Here is a 19,262-nt window from a genome sequence, read left to right on the forward strand (position 1 = left end):
GAGTGAGACAGGCTACAGATCAAAGCTACGCACTCCCGTCCTTATGAGATGAGAGTTTGTTCAATTAAATTTCATATTTAAATTTCACTGTCATTGGAACAAATTTGGAGTTAACTTGTAATTTTAAAATAGAACCAAAGGGTAAGTCCTTTGGTTACACTTCTTTCCCCACTTCCTGACCAAAAGTGGGGAAAGAAGTGTAACATAAGGTATCAGTGGCTGAGAGAGTTCAAATAGGGTCAAGAGGCTACTCTGGAAGTCACTTTTACACAAGCTTCAGTTAGACGTTCCTACCTATCATAACTTGCCAAACCCCAAACAAAACTATTCCAGCCAACACTAAAGAACACCTAGGGCATTATGTAAGATTGGACAAAGGTACGTGCACTAGGGTATCTTTCCAGAAACCTACAACCTCCAGATGGGTCCCTGGACCAGATAAGTCCTGAAACCTAGAGGGCCCATGTTGCCTCCCGGCCAGAGGGACATCGGTGCCTGGGAATAAAGTAATTCCCCTATTTCCCCTGTCTTGAGAAGTTGCAGGCATTCATGAGGTTAAGCCTTTCTGTAAGCTCTTTTACAAGCTCTGTTGAGCAAACGGCTAACAAATGTTCCAGTTGATTTGCAATTGTTGTTTACCCTCGGGCTGGAGGGAGTAAAACTTCCTGGATTATTGCATGCAGAAGTTTCCGAGAAGATTGCCCCCTGTCAAGGGGGTAGGGAGGAAGCGGGTGTGACCTGAGGGTGGTGACCCGCTTGATAAGGGAATCTCTGAGGATACAAAAGGGAGGCAAGAAAACAGAATAAAGGTCTGACTCCCAAGAAGCAGGGAGCCCTGAGTGATGGAACCATACTTGTCTCCTGAGTGCTGATTTCTTAAATCAACCTCGACGCCCCTCTCCTGACTCGGCTTCAAGAGCCGGACGCGGCAGGCCCAGCCTCTCCAGAACATTAGCTAGTTCCCCATATTAGTGACAGACCCTTCCAACATGAAAAAGTTAGAATGGGAATAGCCCAAACACCCCTAAAGGGTAGGAGAAAGATCAAAGGTGATGGTGGAGAAGATAGGGTTTAGCAAATGAATATGATTGCTGAATCATTATATTGGTATTTCTTTTAGTCTCCAGTATCTTGGAACAGCTAGAAGTGAAAACCTAAAATTGTGGAATTGTAACCCATACCAAACTCTGAAATCTGTTCTACAACTTATTGTTGCACTGTGCTTTGAAATTTATTGCTTTTTTTTGTATATATGTTACTTTTCACAAAAAGAAAAAGTCGATTGTGATGATAAATGCACAGCTATACGATGTATTGTGAACAGCTGATTGTACATTTTGGACGATTACATGGTGTGTGAATATATACTATATATCAATAAAAAATGCTAAAAATATAATCAAAGAGATAGCGCACCTTTCATTTAAACAAGGTCTTTCCAGACTAAAAATAGATAATAAACATTTATTTTTAATGCAATTTCATTGAGATATATTCATATACCATACAAACCATCCAAAGTATACAATCACTGATTCACAGTATCATTGCATGGTTGTACGTACAGACCCCTGATCAATTTTAGAACATGTTCATTACTCCAGAAAAGAAATACAAAGAAAAAACAAAACCCAAATCCTCCCCTACCCTTTATCCGCCCCCTACATTATTGCCCCATAGTACTGATGTGGTACATTTGTTACTGTTGATGAAAGTATTTTAAAAATATCACTGATAACTATAGTCCGTAGTTTGCAATAGATACGTTTTCCCCATTTACCCCTCTAGCATAAACTCCTTATAACAGTGTCTTACATTTGCTGGAAAGACTTTGTTTAAATGAAAGGCGCGCTATCTCTTTGATTATATTTTTTAGCATTTTTTATTGATATGTACTATATATCCACACACCATGTACTCGTCCTAAATGTACGATCAATGGTTCACAATACATCGTACAGCTGTTCATTAAATAATCTTTTTATAATTGTACAGTTAACAATGGACATTGTCCAACACAAGATTCACTGTGTTATACATTCCCACGCTTTAACCTCCAGCTTTCTTCCTAGTGACATATCTGACACCAAACTACCCCTTTCCACTACATTCACTCATGATTCTGTGCTGTTAATTATTCTCCCAACAACACATCGTCACCTCTATCCATTTCGAAACGTTTAAAGTCGACCTAGTTAAACATTCTGCACATATTAAGCAATCGCTGCCCATTTATTTAACCTCAGTCTATATCCTGGTCATCTATATTCTATATTTTGTGCCTATGAGTTTACAAATTATAATTAGTTTATATGAGTGACAGCATACATATTTGTCTTCTTGTGTCTGGTTACTTTGCTTAATAAAATGTCCTCAAGTTTATCCATGTTATTGCATGCTTCAGGACTTCATTGTTGTTTTTTTTTTTAACATTTTAAACTTTTTATTTTAAAGCAATCTGAAGCTTATGGGAAAGTTGTAAGGAAAATACAAAAAACTTAACCAATTTTTTACATCTGCCACATTTAACTTTGCCATCCTCTCTTTCTCTTTCTTCACATACACATTATTTTTTCCTGAGTCATCTGACAGTAATTTATATGTATATAAATTTATATGTATATATAAAAAATACATATATAGGACAGATATATATGTCCTCCTCCCTATCATCGGGTAATTTGTAGATACGATGCTCATTTCCTTTATTCTTTTTAAATTTTTATTGAGGTATCTTCATGCACTATATAGTCCATGCAAAGTATACAATCAGTGGTTCTCAATATCATTACATAGTTGTGTATTCATCACCATGATCATTTCTAGAACAGTCCTATCACTCCAGAAAGAGAGAGAAAAAAAGAAAAAACTCATACATCCCATGCTCCTTACCCCTCTCTGTCACTGACCATTGATATTACAATCTACCCTGATTTTTTTTAATCTCTGATGCTCCCATCCCATTATTTAATTATTTTTCTCTCTTTATTTTTTCACTCCTCTGTCCATAGCATGGATAAAGGGAGCACTAGCCACAAGGTTCTCGTGATCACATGGTCATATTGTGAAAGCTAAAGAGTTATACAATCTTCTTCAAGAATCAAGGCTACAGGACTAGAGCTCAACAGTTTCAGGTACTTCCCTCCAGCCACTCCAATGCGCCCAAAACTAAAAAGGGATATCTATATAATGCCGAACAATAACCTCCAGGATAACCTCTTGACTCTGTTTCAAATCTCTCAGCCACTGAAACTTTATTTTGTCTCATTACTCTCTTCCCCATTTTGCTCAAGAAGTCTTTCTCAATCCCATGATGCCAGGGTCTCAGCTCATCCCCAGGAGTCCTGTCCTATATTGCCTGGGAGATTTACACCCCTGGGAGTCATGTCCCATGGAGGGGGGGAGGGCAGTGAGTTCACCTGCTGCGTTGGCTTAGAGAGAGAGAGGCCACAAAAGTGATTTTGTGAGGAACAAAAGTGATTTTCTGGAGGTGACTCTTAGGCCTAATTATAAGGAGGCTTAGCTTTTCCTTTGCAGGAATAAGTTTCATAGGAGCAACCCCCAAGATTGAGGGCTAAGCATATTTAATTGGCTGTCTCCAATGCTTGCAAGAATATAGGGAATTCCCCAGATGGGGAAGTTGAATATTTCTTCCTTTCTCCCCAGTCCCCCAAGAGGACTTCACTTTTTCTTATCTACCCAAATTACTCTGGGATGTATCAGGGCATCATACTAATTGGTACAAACCAACAAGATCTCACCACCTATTCAAGATTCTGTATAATTATGGTATTCAAATAAACTACCCATAAAGTGAAATTAGATGATGTACTACCAAAAATATAAATTTTGCACCAAATAAACATCTGTGCCTTTGGAGTCTCACACAGAAGTTGAAGTTTCAAAATATGGATATCATCCTTTACCTTGTATTCTGATTCACCTTAGTCCTATCCAGGTCAGCTTCATTCATGTCAAGATGAAGTGTCATCACTTTTTCAATAGTTGCAGATTGGGGTACTGCTGACCTTCATAGCTTCAGAGCTCTAACTCTGAGTCTCAGATGTCACACAAATACCCGAAGTTCCAGCGAATAACTAGGTTACACACAAATAGCATCTCAGAATTTAGAAATAACAGTTACAACTCTAGAATAGATGTGACTGCTGTAAGAGCTTACAACCTATGGAGCTTTACAATAGGCCCCGACCCGATAACCCATGCTCTCGACTTCAGTTCTCTGAGTTTGTATATTATAGTTAGCTCATATGAATGAAGCATGATAATATTTAACTTCTCGTTTTTGACACTTCATTCAACATACTGTCCTCAAGTTTCATTCACCTAGTTGCATGCCTCACAACTTCATTCCTTCTTGCAGCTGCTCAGTAGTCCGTTATATGTATACACCACAGTTCCCCCTTCCATTCCTCAGTCGTTGTACCCTTAGGCCAGCAACATATTGCCAATTGCAAACACTGCCACCCACAAACACCAGTGTGAAAATGTCCATTGATATCCCCGCTCTCAATTCCTTCAGGTATATAATAGCAAAGGGGTTGCAGGATCAGATGGCAACCCCACCACACTGACCTCCAGAAGGGTTGCATTGCTCTACTTCCCCACCAACAGTAAATAGGTACATCTCTTTATCCACATCTTCTCCAGCACTTGTGTCTCTGTTCTGGTTTTGTTTTGTTTTTTTTGCATGGGCAGTACCGGGAATCGAACCCAGGTCTCTGGCATGGCAGGCAAGAACTATGCCTGCTGAGCCACTGCAGCCTGCCCTCTGCTCATTTTTAAACTGTTTTATTTGCACATCATACAATCCAACCTAAGTAAAAATAATCAGTGGTTCGTGGTATAATCACATAGCCATGCCTTCACCACCACAAGTTATATAAGGACATTTCCTTTCTGTCCACAAAGAATCCCATACCCATCCCCCACATCCCCCACTTGCTGATGTTTAGTTTTGGCATAGTGGCTTTGTTATATTCAGTGGAAGCATATTACAATGTTACTGCTGACTATAGACCCTAGCTTTCGTTGATTGTATTTTTCCTGTATACCGTCCCATTTTCAACCCCTTGCAATGTTGACATTCATTTGTTCTCCCTTAGGCAAAAACATCCTTATATTTGTACATTTAATCACCATCATTGTCCACTCTAGGCATTCCTAAGTTATACCATCTCAGTCTTTATCCTCTATCTTTCCTTCTGGTGTCATCGTGCCCCCAATCCTTCTCCCTCATATTCACACTTAGCTTCATTCAGTGTACTTATTGTGCTACCATCAGATAGTATTGTGCTATCCATTTCTGGATATTTACAATCAGTCATGTTGAGTATTCTGTGTTCCGTTAGCACCAAATGCCCAATCTCCACCCTCTTTCTATCTCCTAATAACTTGTGTTCTTAACTTTAACTCTCAAAGTTCATTCATTAATTCTAGTTCATATTAGTGAGACCATACAGTGTTTGTCCTTTTCACTGAGCATAATGTCCTCAAGGCTCATGCACATAGTTACGTGCTTTAAGACTTTATTCTGTCTTGTGTAATAGTCCATCGTATGTATATACCACAGCTTGTTTAGTCACTCGTCTGTTGATGGACATTTAGGCTGTTTCCATCTCTTGGCAATTGTAAATAATGCTGCTATAAACATTGGTGTGCAAATGTCCATTTGTATCCTTGCCCTCATGTCCTCTGAATATATACCTAGTAATGGGTTTGCTGGATCATATGGCAATTCTACACTTATCTTCCCGAGGAACCCCAAACTGCTTCCCAGAGCAGGTACACCAGTCTACATTCCCACTAACAGTGGATAAGTGTGCTTTTTTCTCCACATGCTCTTCAGCACTTGTTGTTTTCTGTCTTTTTGATAATGGCCATTTGAGTGGGTACAAGATGATATTTCATTGTGGTTTTGATTGGCATTTCCCTAATAGCCAGGGAAGTTGAGCATCTTTTCATATGTCTTTGAGCCATTTGTATTTCCTCTTCTGAAACATGTATGTTCATGTCTTTTTTAAAAAATATTTTCATTGAGAAATCTTCACACACACACAGTCCATACATGGTGTACAATCAATGGCTCACAATATCATCACATAGTTGTGTATTCATCACCATGATCATTTTTAGAACACTTGCATCACCCCAGAAAAATAAATAAAAAAGAAAAAACTCATGTATCCCATACCCCTTACCCCTCCCTCTCATTGACCACCAGTCAATTTGCCCAATATTGTACCTTTAATCCTCCCATATTATTTGGTTTTTATCTTTATTTTTTCACACATCTGTCCATAGCTTAGATAAAAGGAGCATCAGACACAAGGTTTTCACAATCACACAGTCACACTGTAGAAGCTATATTGTTAGACAATCGTCTTCAAGAATCAAGGCTACTGGAACACACAACAGTTTCCGGTACTTCCCTCCAGCCACTCCAATACATCATAACCTAAAAAGGGATAGCTATATAACGCATAAGAATAACCTCTAGGATAACCTCTTGATTCTGTTTGAAATCTCTCAGCCACTGAAACTTTATTTTGTCTCATTTTTCTGTTCCCCCTTTTGGTCAAGGCTTTCTCAATCTCATGATGCTGGGTCCCAGCTCATCCCAGGGGTCCTGGCCCATGTTGCCAGGGAAATTTACACTGCTGGGAGTCAAGTCCCACGTAAGGGGGAAGGCAGTGAGTTCACTTGCCGAGTTGGTTTAGTCTATTCATGTCTTTTGACCATTTTAAAATTGGGTTGTTTGTCTTTTTGTTGTTGAGTTGTAGAATCTCTTTATATGTTCTGGATATTAAACTCTTATCTGGTATGTGGTTTCCAAATACTGTCTCCCATTGTGTAGGCTGCCTTTTCACTTTCCTGACAAAGTTCTTTGATGCACAAAAGTGTTTAATTTTGAGGAGCTCCCATTTATCTATTTCTGTTTTCATTGTTCATGCTTTGGGTGTACGATCTAGGAGACCACCTCCTACCACAAGATTTATATATGTCCTTATATTTTCTTATAAAAGTTTTATGGTCTTAGCTCTAATGTTTAGATCTGTGATCCATTTTGAGTTAGTTTTTTAAAAGGTGTAAGATATGGAGCCTCTGTCCTTCTTTTGCATATGAATATCCAGTTTTTCAAACAATTAATAAGAAGCATTTATTGAAGAGGCTTCTCTGTCCCAATTGGAGTGGCTTGACTGCCTTATCAAAGATCAGTTGCCCCTAAATGAGAGCAACTATTTCTGAACACTCAATTCAATTCCATTGATCAATATACCTATCTTTATGCCAGTACCATGCTTTGTTTTAACCACTGTGGCTTTATAGTATACTTTAAATTCAGCAGATATGATACCTCCCACTTCATTTTTCTTTTTCAAATAGTTTTTGGCTATTCAATGTCCCTTACCCTACAAATAAAATTGATAATTAGTTTTTCCATTTCTCCAAAGTCGTCTACTGGAATTTTGATTGGTATTGTATTGAATCTGTAGATCAGTTTGGGTTAGACTTGACATCTTAACGACATTTAGCCTCCCAAACCATGAGTACAGAGTGTCTTTCCACTTAGTTAGGTCTTCTTTGAATTATTTTAGCAATATTTTGTTGTTTTTTATGTATAAGTCCTTTATAACCTTGGTTAAGCTTATTCCTAGACATCTTATCTTTTCAGATGCTATTGTAAATGGAATTTTTTCCTTGATTGCCTCCTCAGATAGCTCATAAATAGTGTATAGAAATACCATTGATTTTTTTTTTTTTTAGGTGCATGGTCCGGGAATTGAACCCGGGTCTCCTGCATGGAAGGTGAGCATACTGTCACTGAACTACCCATGCATCCACTATTGATCTTTGTATTGATCTTATATCCTGCCACTTTGCTGAACTCGTTAGCACAAGTATATTTTTCTGTGGTTTCTTCAGGATTTTCTAAATATAGGATGTGGTAACCCAAGGGTTGGGACTCCCTCCCTTAGGGGAAGAGGGGAAAAAACAGAGCTTTAAGCACATAGCAGCCTGCATGACCAGAACACAGGCCAGAGGGAGACATGTCTCTCCGGAGGAGGAAAGAATGGTCAAGCTACTTAAATAGATCTTTTGAAACTTCTTTGAAGGATTCTATATCCTGTATGTTTAAAGAAATCTTGAAATGTACTATAAGAAAATAGCCGCATAAGCCCCTGCCATGAGCGCACCCAGGACTTGCCTCAGCGCCCCCCAGAGCACCGCCTAGAGCGCCCCCTAGGTGCCCGCCTAGAGCGCCCCCTAGGTGCCCGCCTAGAGCGCCCCCTAGAGTACCCGCCTAGAGCGCCCCCTAGAGTACCCGCCTAGAGCGTCCCCTAGAGCGTTTCCAAGAGCGCCCCCTAGAACAGCCCCCTCCATGGGGTGCAGAGCTGCCTGTAAACCCTCTGGTGGGCGGTGGGCGGTGTGCGGCGGGTGGCAGAGCCCCCACCGCCCACCCACCCACCCCCAACCCCTGCAGATGCCGCTGCACCTCCGCATTGAGCCGATAACCGCCAGCACCGTCTCTCCGGGGACTGCCACCGGGACTGGTGAGCAGCGGCCAGGGGAACCACGTGCTCCGTTACCTGCCGGCGCTGGCCCAAGCCTGCTTCAGCGGCAACATCGAGCTCTTCCTCTTCTTCAGCGGCGCCCTGAAGAAGGCCCAGTTGCGCCAGAGGGTCAATCAGCAACGCAAGGAGCGCCAGTCGGCGCAGCAGATCGTCAGCCCTGTGCAGAACGAGGGCACGCCGCCGCCCGAGGTCTGGTTCCTGCTGCGGGTGTGCGTGGCCCGCTGCTTCAGCCTGGCGCTGATCCGCTTCCACATCAGGTGCCGCGGTGATGTCGCAGGGGCTAAAGAGGGCGCTACGGCTCTTGGGCCTCCTGCTTCGCGGCGTCAGGGTGTTTGGACGTTTCACCGGGTGGGGGTGAGGGGGTTCCGGGCCCGGATAAGTGGACTAAGGTGAGCCGATGCTCGGCAGGGTTCCCCGCCGAGGGTCCTAAAAAGACTTGAGCCGGAGGCCAATTGTTGCGCACTGCTACTTTATTGTTACATAGCAAAGACTCGTGTGCTCAGGGGCTCAAGGGCTAAAAAGGACCCCAAGGCTTGGTGAGCTCGGCTTATATACAGTTTGGAGGAGGGGTGGAGTCAGGGCATGTACATCAGGGGAGGGTAGCCAATCACACAAGCTAAGAAGCAGTTGCTAGGCTTAGGGCAGAAGTTAGGAAAAGAGAAGTGCTGAACATAACAGGAAGGGTTGCGGTTTTGTGGTGGGCTACGGAAATGGGCGGTTTACCACAAGAGGGGGAGAGGACAGCAAGTAAGTAAGAAAGAAGTGAAAATAAAATTTTTAAGGGCTGCTAGACTCCAATCCCAAATAATATGCCACAATCAGGGTTACAGAGAGCATTTGAGGATCATCATCCAGAAGTCATTGGTCTCTGCAGAGAATGTAGTTTCCATGGCTGGGTTGCATATGATTCTGATTATGAATTGTGCAACATACCCTACTATTTCAGTGCCCCATGCTCTAAAACTGAGCTGAAACGGGAAGTCTCACTATAAGCGTGAAGCAACTTTCCTATTTTTTGCTCCTCTATTGGGTAATCACATTCTACCTGATGAAGATTTAGTTTCTTTTCTTTGGAGTTTACTTGGTCCAGAACATCCACCAACTTCACTGAAGATACAGGCTCACGAGCTAGTTTTGCCACCTTGCCATGTATTGACCTGTTCTGGTTTGCTAACTGCCGGAATGCAACACTACCAGAGACGGATTGGCTTTTAATAAAAGGGGATTTATTTTGTTAGTTCTTCAGAGGAAAGGCAGCCAACTTTCCACTGAGGTTCTTTCTTACTTGGAAGGCACAGGATGGTCTCTGCTGGTCTTCTCTCCAGGCCCCTGGGTTCCAACAACTTTCCCCAGGGTGACTTCTTTCTGCATCTCCAAAGGCGTGGGCTGAGCTGCGAGTGCTGAGATGAGGAATGCTGAGCTGCTTAGGCTGTGCTACGTTGAGGTCTCTCATTTAAGCATCAGCCAATTAAGTCAAACGTCCTTCATTGCAGCAGGCACACCTCCTAGCCGACTGCAGATGTAAATCAGCAACAGATGAGGTTCACGTACCTTTGGCTCATGTCCGTAGCAACAAAACTAGGTACGCTCACCTGGCCAAGTTGACAACTGAATCTAACTACCACATAACCAAAGCTGTTGCTGACTAAGTCTGTAATATTCAGGGATACCACTGATTTGGATGCCATAACTAAAGAAGTTTTCTAGCAGTCACGGTCTAGAACAGATGACAGAGCCATTCAGTTTAAGAGAGCAACTGAATATTATTCAGCAACCGGTAAGCCAATATCATTTCAACCACCACATTACTTAGCCAGACCAAATCAGTTTGGAATGCCTGGCATAGTGCCACCATATGCTCCCCATCAGATGCTCTCTACATGCAAACCCTGTGCCCCCACCCCTGCAGATACCTAGCCCAGGTGGTGCTTGGGGTCAGGGCCCACACCCATACAGCCTCTCTGAGCTGGCTCTCACTTTGGATGCAAGTGGACAGAATTTGACTGAGTAGAACAGCTGTAGTAACATTGCTCACGGAGGAAAACACACCCCATTATATGAACAGTCCTCTTTGATAAACCCAGCTCAGAGTGGGAGTCCCAATTATGTGGACTCAACTTACTTTCCTGATTCTTCTACACCATCCTCTTCAAGTAATGATGAAGGCAATGGAGGAGCTACAAACCATCAGTGGGAATGAAATTGGCCTTGAGAAGACAGGAAGCCACTCAGAACCTGAAGAATGCGGAGACCCAGGAGACCAAACAAAGGCAGAGGGTTTGTTCACTGCCTCTTCCAGAAGCCAGATAGTGGAAGGAAAAGGGAGCCAGATTGGCACTGTCCAGCCAATCCCCTGCTTTCTGCCTGTGCCCACCAGGAACCACATGAACACCCTGCCCCTCCGTTACTCCCGGTTGCCACTGAAGTGTTGAGAGTGGCAGAGCACAGGCACAAGAAGGGGCTCATGTACCCCTACATCTTCCATATCCTGATGAAGGGTGAAATAAAAATTTCTGTTTCTAGTGAAGATGAAGCCAACAAAGACCTGTCTCCTGCTGCTAGGCAATACAGGCCAGTCCATCAGCATGTTTATGGAGCCCTGTTTAGTTTGGCAGAAAGAAAACCGAGTGACTTGCTTTTAGAAGGAATAGACTTCCACCAGAATTTTCACCAATGATAAGTTTTAAATGGGCAGCTTACAAAGGAAAGTCTTCTCCAACCCCAGACCTGGTTGAAGCTCTTGCCTTCAGGGATTGGACCTGCTCCAACCTGAAAAGACTATGGCTGGGGAAGGCAGTGGAGGACAAGAACCATAGGATGGGAGCCTTCCTGGCCTGCATGAGGTCAGACATACCAGCCATGCTCAACCCAGCAAACGTGCCCACCCACCTCATGGTGCTCTCTTGCAGCCTACAGTATATGGTGCAGTGGCCAGGAGTGCAGATATTGTGGCACCAGGCACTCAATGCCTTCCTGGCTCAGGCATTGTCCCCCAGGCTTTATGAGTTGGGTCACCTGCAGGAGCTCAGGATTGAGAACCTAGATCCCCGAGGGATTCAGCTGTCAATCCTGTTCGTGAGTGGAGTGCACATGATCCTGTTTGCAAATAATACATGCAGACAGCTGATCTCATGGGAGCACTGCTGTCCCTGGATGTACATTGATACCCAGCTCTTCCAGTCCAGCCTTCTCAAAGCCAGCCAGGAGAAGACCCCACTCATTGACCTCTGTGATAGTCGGGGTAAACCTCCTTGTGCTGATTCAGCAGAAGTGGCAAAAAAAACTGGAGCCGAAGTCCTCTGCCGTGTCTTCAGACGGCGCCCTGGCTGAGAATGGAGTGATGGTGGAGGAGAAGCCAGCTGCCCAGATGAATGGAAGTGCAGGAGACGCCAGGGCTTCCAACCCGTCTGAAAGTGCCCATAGAGCCTCCGGGGAAGCCTTATGAAATGAGGAGAGAAAGCGAGCAGATGTCGCTATGTGCCTTCCCAGCTGAGGGAGGGGTCCAGAACCCAAAGACCCCAGCAGATGCCAGCACATGACTTACCAGCTGACAGAGCTGTTCCAAACAGCATCAACCTTTCTTGAGTGAAGGTAACCTCTTGTTTATGCTCTAATTTGCACATTTTTCATGACCTTAGAACCATAAACTTGCAACTTAATAAATTCCCATTTTAAAAGCTATTCCATTTCTGGCATATTGCATTCCGACAGCTTAACAAACTAAAACAGGAGGTAATCAAGAAAAAAATTCCATTTACAATAGCAGTTAAAACAATCAAATATCTAGGAATAAATTTAACCAAAGATGTAAAGGACTTTTACACAAAATACTACAAAAACAGTACTAAAAGAAATTGAAGATGACCTAAATAAATATAAAGACATTTCATGTTCATGCATTAGAAAGCTAACGGTTATTAAGATGTCAATTCTACCCAAAATGATCCACTGATTCAATGCAATATCAAAAAAATTCCTACAGCCTATTTTGCAGAAATGGAAAGGCTAATTATCAAAGTTATTTGGAAGGGTAAGGGGCCTCAACTAGTCAAAGCATCGTGAAAAAGAAGAATGCAGTGGGTAGACTCATACTTCCTGACTTTAAAGCATATTTTGACAGTAGTAAAAGCAGCAAGGTACTGGCATGAAGAGAGACAAAGTGATCAATGGAATCAAATTGAGAATTAACAAACAGATCCTCAGATCTACGGTCAACTGATCTTTGATAAGAAATAAATTTGATAGGGTCCTCAGACCCGCCCAACTGGGACAGAAGAGTCTCTTCAATAAACGGTGTTGGAAGAAGTGGATAACCATAACCAAAAAATGAACAAGGACTGCATCTCACATGCTGTTAAAAAAAAAAAAAGAACTCCAAATGGATCAAAGACCTACATATAAGAACCAATCCCATAAAAAACTCCTAGAAGAATGTATAGGAAAACATTTTCAAGACCTAGTGATAGGTGGTAGTTTCTTAGACTTTACACCCAAAGCACAAGCAAGAAAAAAGAAAAGAGAGAGATACATGGGACCTCCTCAAAATGGAATACTTCTATGCTTCAAAGAACTTTGTCAGAAGAATGAAAGGACAACCAACTCATGGGAGAAAATATTTGGAAACTACATATCTGATAAGGGCTTGATGTCTCATATATATAAAGAAATCTTTCAACTTAATAAAAAAAAACCCAATTAAAAAGTAGGGAAAAATTTCATAATATTCAGTAAATTTTTTTACTAATCCCTCTTGCCCTCAACTGTGCTTTGTGTTTCCCAATCCAGAGACCTTCTGCTTTATTCTTCCCAAAACTTATACCTCCAGTCTTCTGCTAGGATGAAGGACTGGCTGGTGCCTGGTTCCATAGTTAGGGCAGGGATCTCAGAATATGATTCTCTCTCTCTCTCTTCCTCTTACTTCGCACCTTCCCTCCTCTCTCTCCAAGAAAGCCATTGCAACCCATTTTATTATTTTATAAAGGAATAAAAGGAAACATGATGTTTTCTCTGGAGGCTTGTTGAAAAACCAGTCAAGAGTTAATTATCTGAACAGTGAATAAAAAAGTATTTGCAAAGCCCCCTTGGGGGAATGGCAAGAAAGGGGGAAAACTCAGCTTCCCAAGTGGAGAATTCTTGATATTCTCACAAGTAGTGGGGACACCCAAAGCAACAGGTGGAGGCCTCAATCTGGGGGTTTGTTCATATGAAACTTAACCCTGCAAAGGATAGGCTAAGCCTACTTAAAATTAAGCCTAAGAGTCACCCCAAGAGAACCTCTTTTGTTGCTCAGATGTGGCCTCTCTCTCTCTCTCTCAGCCAACACGACAAACAAACTCACTGCCCTCCCCCTCTCTACATGGGACATGACTCCCAGGGGTGTGGACCTTCCTGGCAACGTGGGACAGAAATCCTGGAATGAGCTGGGACTCAGCGTCAAGGGATCGAGAAACCTTCTTGACCAAAAGGGGGAAGAGAAAAATCAGACAAAATAAAATGTCAATGGCCGAGAGATTTCAAACAGAATCGAGAGGTTATCATAGAGGTTATTCTTATGCATTAAATAGATATCGCCTTTTTAGTTAAGGTGTAATGGAGAGGTTGGAGGGAACTGCTTGAAAAGTAGAGCTGTGTTCCAGTAGCCATGTTCCTTGAAGATGATTGTACAATTATATAGCTTTCATAATGTGACTGTGTGATTGTGAAAACCTTGTGTCTGATGCTCCTTTTATCTACTTGATGGACAGATGAGTAACACATATGGATTAAGAAGAAATAAATAATAGGGGGAACAAATGTTAAAATAAATCTAGTAGATTGAAATGCTAGTAATCAATGAAAGGGAGGGGTAAGGGGGATGGTATGCATGTTTTTTTTCTGTTTTCTTTTTATTTCTTTTTCTGAATTGATGCAAATGTTCTGAGAAATGATCTTTTTTCATGATGATGAATATACAACTATGTGATGATAATGTGGTCATTGATTATATATCAAGAATGGAATGATCATATGGTAAGAATGTTTGTGTTTGTATAGTGTTATGCTGAATAAAAGAAAAAGTTAATTATACCAGATGCTAATTGAAATCATACAACTTAAAATCTAAAAAAAAAACAAAACAAAACAGTAGGCAAAAGATATGAATAGACATTTTTCCAAAGAGGAAATCCAGATGGCTAAAAAACACATGAAAAGATACTCAGCTTCATTAGCTGTTAGGGAAATACAAATCAAAGCCACAATGAGGTATCATCTCACACTTTCTAAAATGGCTGCTATTAAATAAACAGAAAACTACAAGTGCTGGAGAGGATGTGGTGAAATAGGAATATTTCACTGCTGGTGGAAACATAAGATGGTACAGCCATTTTGGAGGATGGTTTGGCGGCTCCTCAGGAAACTAAGTCTAAAGTTGCCTTACAACCCAGCAATCCTGCTACTCGGGACATACTCAGAAGATCTGAAGACAGTGATGCGAACAGACATTTGCACAACGATGTTCTTAGCGGCCTTATTCACAATTGCCAAAAGATGGGAACAACCCAAGTGTTCATCCACAGGTGACTAGATCAACAAAATGTGGACCGTACATACGATGGAGCATTACTCAGCAGTCAAAGGAATGAAGTCCTGGAGCATGTGACAATGTGGATGAACCTTGAGGACATTAAGTGAAATAAGTTGGATACAAAAGGACAAATAGTGTGTGATCTCACTGACGTGAATTAATTATAATATGTAAACTCACAGACATAAACTATAGAATAGTGTTTACCAGGACATAGAGTGAGGATAAACACTGGGAAGTGATTGCTTAGTGTGTGCAGAATGTCTAAGTAGGTCGAATTTAAATGTTTGGAGATGAACAGAGGTGACGGTGGCACCTCACTGTGAGCAGAGTTAACAGAACTGAACTGCGGGTGGATGTGGCGGAAGGACGAAGTTCAGAGTCATGTATGTCACCAGGAGAAAAGTTGGAGGTTAAAACATGGGCATGTGTGACAGTGAATCTTGAGGACTGTGACCGTGATTAACGTCACAAATATTAAAAAGCTCTTTTATGAACTAGGACACATGTATGACACTATTACAAGAAGTTAATAATAGAGGAGTATATGGGGAAAATGTTCCTATTGCAAACCATGGACTGTGGCTAACAGTTGATATTTTAAAACTGTTTCATCAACACTAACAAGTGCACCACACCAATGTGATGGTTCAATAACAGGGACGGGGTGGTGGTAAGGGGTATAGGAGGATTTGGGTTTTCTTTCTGTTTTTATTTCTTTTCTGGAGGAATGAAAATGTTCTAAAATTGATCATGGGGCTGGACACACAGCTATGTGATGAACTAGCTGTAGTACATGTGATGAATGTAAAGTCCAGACACATTCATGGGAATGTATCCCATGTATCCCATAAATAGGAATGTATAGGTAAGAATATAGCTCAATAAAGTGGGAAAAAAGCACATCTATTTATGCCTCCCTTGCCCAAAACAGATTCCTAAGTGCTTGGTGAAAATAGGAATAAATGGGAAGCCACTACAGAGATAGCCTGTGTCTCCAGGCTCGGGTGAAAGCAAACCCCTGGCCCTTCTCAGGCTGTCTGTGGTGACAGCGTGACACCCGTTGACCCAGACCTGGGTTCTAACCCTGACACATCATTTCCTATCCTTCCCTGATTACCCCGAAATGACTGAAACCTGGGAGAATTGTGTGAAGGCACTGCCTCATTTTGTGAGCTGGTAAATTGGTGTCAGTCCCCTAAAGAACATTTAGTAAAATAAACTGTGAGAGTGGCCAAGCGAAGGGCAGTGACCCCGTGGTGACTGCTGCAGAATGGAAGAGCATGTTGGGGTGGCTGCAGGACCCACAGCTCACCACAGAAGAACCACATATGCTCTGCCTGGTCCAAACGCCCAGCAGGTCACACCTCAGGGAGCAGCTGGCCTGGGGGACTGGATAAAAATTGCTGGAAAGTTCATTGACCCTGAGAAGGGGTATTGTTCTCTTTCAAATGCCAAGTGAAATGCCCCAGATGGAGCTGCTGTTTTGGTGCTTGTGCCATCCTGAATCGGCCTTGATAACTGGCACATTCATCCACACGATGGTCCCCTAAAATAATTAGCTCTCTTTACCCCAGTTTGGAGGAATTGAAAAAGCCAGAGAGTAAAGATGACCATGAGAAACCTGCCCTCCATGTGTCAGGGGTGATGGTCTGGGGACTGACTGGAGAGCCGGGGTCTTCGGGAGCACCCCCCCACCCCAGGCTGGGCAGCCACTGCCTCTGCACACGTGCAGAGGAGACTTTACTGGGAGTCGTTGATATGAGAGCCTAGTGCAGAGTGATTCCAAAACCTGCTGGTGAGGTCCTAACAGGGCTACAGTTAGGTTGGGAGGATGCGGGGATACAATGGCTGATGGGGTTAGGGTGAAAGGGTGGATGAAAATGAGAATGTTTACACCGCCATTATGGGAAGTGGTCGCATCTCCTTTATCTGACCGTATTACTGGGATGGATTTGTCTTGCTAGGGAAAATTTTCCCTGCCTTTACTGTAAAACAGAAGGCATGATAGCTTGTCCTTTGGCCAGCATTAATTGGATATGCTAAATGGGAACCTGTAGACTTGCCTGAGCCCACACGGGTTAATGTGAAACACTGGACGCTAGCTGGTGGACAGAAGAGATTAGTCATAGACGTATGTGGTACTGTAAAACTGTCATATAGCCCAGAAATGGCCATATTCTTTTTTCTTTAATGCAATTTTACTGAGATATATTCACACAGAATAGAAATCATTGGAAATAGACAATCACTGGTTCACAGTATCATCACATGGTTGCCCAACAGCCCCGTGACCGATTTTGGAATATGTTCATTACTCCAGAAAAATTGCTCGAGAGAAGGTGCTCTTCCCCAAGCTGTGGCAGGGCCTGAAGCAGCACCCCCCTGCCCTTTTCCAACAGTAGTGGACCAGACCTTGCCCACAATGCTCTCTGAAGAGCCTAAGGACACCCAGCACTCAAGGAAAGGAGCCTGGGTGGTTTGGCCTTTGGTATTAGCTTTCAACTTTGGTGACGATCCTTGATTTTGGAAAGCAATGTGGAAGCTATTCCCCCTCTCCCAAATTTCCACATCCCTATTCTCCCTACTGGTCCATGTTGACAGGGGGCAGCTTGCTGGGGTCCATCTCTGTGCTGGAGACTTCCCTGTGCCTCGCTTTGGCTTGGGCATGGGTTCTGTCACACCTGTGAGGGTGTGCCAGTTGTGCTGCTGCTGGACTAGGGGCAAGAGAAGTGGAGGCTGCTTGGTCCAGTGGCTCATGACCAGGGGGAGGACAGGAATGGCTACAGAGAGCTGACAGGCAACCCACACAACAGGGGCTGCTTGAGGGACACGGGGACCATGGTGGTTTGGAGCTTTCATGTACCTTAGAAAAGTTTGTGCTTTTAAACCATTCCTGTGGGTACAGACCTACTGTGGGTGGCACGTTTTGGTTAGAGTATTTCAGTTGAGATGTGACCCAGTCCATTCAAGGTGGATCGTATCTTTTTCCTGGATTCTGGTAAGAGAGATGAAATTAAGAGAATCTCACAGAGAAAAGCAAAGAGAGGACCCATGGAAGCTCAGAGGAATCACAGATGTATGTGGTAGTGTGAAGAATCGGGGGCACAGAAAAATGGAGAAAGAGGGAAAGTTAGTTTCAGAAACAAAATATCAGATATGAAAGATTTCAGATCAGCTACAGCTAGAATTAGAAAGAGACCGAAGCATCAGATTCAACTTGACGAAGAACCTCAAAATGTTGTTGGTGAGAAGACCACTGTTCTTTGAAAAAGTTTTAAGAAAAATATATTCAGGGGGAGGAGACTTAATATGTTTGATATTAAGGCAGTTACTGAAGAGGCACCTGAAACAGACATCACCTTTGTTTTGGGATGTGGAATCTGCTAAGCAGCGACCCACAGTAAATCAGCAGCCCTTTCAGGGTGGTTTTGAAGAGATGATCTAGCGGACAAAGAGGGGAAACTGTGGGCGTTCCCAATTAACAGCGAAGCAGGTTTCAATGATGATGGTTCAGAATTTCATGAACACATATTTCCGGATGAATACCTGGAGGGTTTTCCAAAACAAGGACCAATTTGCCACTTCATGGAGCTGGTGACCTTCGGCCTTTCAAAAAAACTCATATCTGAGTGTTAAACAGAAAGTTGAACATATACAGTGGTTTAGTAATTGTTTCAATGAGTGAGGAATATGCTAAAAGAAAGTGACATACAGTTCAATTGAAGGACATATAAACTTTCATTTCAAGCTATATTGGATATGGTACTATCACTAAATAAAATAGTAGAAAAAAAACCTGATAGGCTACTAGGAAACTAGCCTAATACTCCAGCAATTCAGACCGCCCAGTTGCATTCCCCCAGACTGAGGAGCATGGGCAAAGAGCTGTCTCATCAAGAGGACACCGCCCGTTCGGTATCATCATCATGGAAGACGTGGTTTGAAAGAGGAATGAAATGGAGAATTGAGACGTTTGTTGTCTAAAAGGGGGTGGTGGAGGCAGGAAGGGCTGCTGGCCTGCATCCATGAGTGTGTGCTCCCCCTCAGCACAAGGCGGGCCGCAGGAAGGTCCCGCTTGATACATTCCTCTGCTTTTCTGG

The 19,262-nt window shown here is 42.8% G+C and overlaps 3 pseudogenes; all 3 read left to right on the plus strand.

The window, feature by feature from the left end:
* The first annotated feature begins 8,401 nt into the window (after nucleotides 1-8,401).
* LOC143690414 (constitutive coactivator of PPAR-gamma-like protein 1 pseudogene) lies at nucleotides 8,402-9,113 on the plus strand (annotated as a pseudogene).
* A 950-nt stretch (nucleotides 9,114-10,063) lies between these two features.
* On the plus strand, nucleotides 10,064-12,884 carry LOC143691072 (constitutive coactivator of PPAR-gamma-like protein 1 pseudogene; annotated as a pseudogene).
* Nucleotides 12,885-15,515: 2,631 nt separating this feature from the next.
* Nucleotides 15,516-18,885, plus strand: LOC143690415 (small ribosomal subunit protein mS31 pseudogene; annotated as a pseudogene).
* The last annotated feature ends 377 nt before the right edge of the window (nucleotides 18,886-19,262 follow it).

This window comes from Tamandua tetradactyla, chromosome 7, assembly GCF_023851605.1.
Source record: "Tamandua tetradactyla isolate mTamTet1 chromosome 7, mTamTet1.pri, whole genome shotgun sequence".
Lineage (NCBI taxonomy): Eukaryota > Metazoa > Chordata > Mammalia > Pilosa > Myrmecophagidae > Tamandua > Tamandua tetradactyla.